This window comes from Sinocyclocheilus grahami, unplaced genomic scaffold, assembly GCF_001515645.1.
Source record: "Sinocyclocheilus grahami isolate Dianchi unplaced genomic scaffold, SAMN03320097.WGS_v1.1 scaffold3199.1, whole genome shotgun sequence".
In the NCBI taxonomy this organism is placed as follows: domain Eukaryota; kingdom Metazoa; phylum Chordata; class Actinopteri; order Cypriniformes; family Cyprinidae; genus Sinocyclocheilus; species Sinocyclocheilus grahami.
In genome coordinates this window covers 71,893-73,449 of record NW_015508357.1, presented here as the reverse complement: position 1 = coordinate 73,449, position 1,557 = coordinate 71,893, and positions in this window count along the sequence as shown.

Below are 1,557 nucleotides of genomic sequence, written 5' to 3'. Positions count from 1 at the left end.
AGTAAATTGTTTTATTTGCCTTGAAAGTAGCTGTAACTTAATAAACCTAGTAAGTATAATAACTAAGTAAAGATAACTAATTAAATCTAAATAAGGTAAACTATTTGATTTTACAGTGTGCAAGCATTTATACTGTATATTAATATAATAAATATTGGTATTATACACACACACACGTATATGTATTAGTCAAAATAATTAGGCTGTATACTTTTGTTAATTAATTATTGTTAATTAGTTTAGTTTATCAAATCACGCTAAAATTTTGTGTCATGGATGAATTATGGATAGTAGAAAATATGAATACCTGAATAAATAAGTTCTTAACATAATAGGAAAAAAAAAACAGAGAATCATCTTTTTTCCTCAGTGGTATATGCACAAATTAATTAAAACACATCGTAAAAAGGGTGTGAATAACCACTGATCTATATATTCTCTATTATAGGTCAGTGGAATTACCATAACCTAGCCATATTTAAAATGTACCTGACAGGCAAAGCATCACCCAGGAAGCTTCTGTGCAGAAATGATTGGCTTCAAGACTAGCCAATAGAATAAACCCTTTCTTTCCTCTCTTTATCCAATCAGTAGCGGCCTTTGGCTTTCTTGCCAGTTTAACTCTACGCTTTGTATACAAACCGATTAACCTGATGCCCCTCTCTGGCACTGGACAAGCGCATCCAGATGACATGCAGATCTGATGAGCGTCGCGTTGACGCTTGTGAGTGAGCCGGGTGTCACGCGGTAGTATTGTGACTGGCTGTTTACCCGCGGAGCCCACAGCTAAACTTCATACCGTGAGACCTTTAGGAACTTTAAGTAAATATTTTTAATAACATGTATTCCGAGGACATTGATAAACTCGTCGCGGGCTGAACAGCTAAATGTGGAGCAGTGCTAAGTGTTCAAGAACGGTATGTTTACTCATGTTTGTTTATGCACGTTAACCTGTTTACTGAGTAAAATATAGAAGTTGCTGACAGCATGTCAGCCGCCTTTCATATTGTCTTATGACTGGTTCAGAATATACAAATAAGTCAGTAAGTTTAAGAAATACATTATTTTATTAGACTCTGTCGTGATTTATTTCCTGAATTCTCATTATTGCATCATGTGTGGTTTTTTGGTATCACATGCTTTTAATATAATGACAGTGGTTTTGTTGTTGTTCTAGGTTAGGATTTTGGTCAGCTGACCACCTCTTGAGAAACAGCATATCAGGCCATGGCTGGCAGGGATGTAAACGAGAGCACTCCTCTTTTGGACAACTCTGTGGCTTCAACCAGATCCGAGTCAGTGTTCAATGGCAGGAGACTGGCCTGTGCTGCCATACTGCTGGCAGAGTCTTTAGAGAGGATGGCCTTCTATGGCATCACCTCGAACCTGGTGCTCTTCCTCAACAGCAGCCCCTTCTATTGGGAGGGCACTTCGGCCAGCCAGGCCCCCTTGATCTTCATGGGAGTCACTTATTTGATATCGCCTTTTGGTGGCTGGCTGGCGGATGCGTTCCTTGGCAAGTTTGCAACCATAGCCTTGAGTTTAGTTCTGTACCTG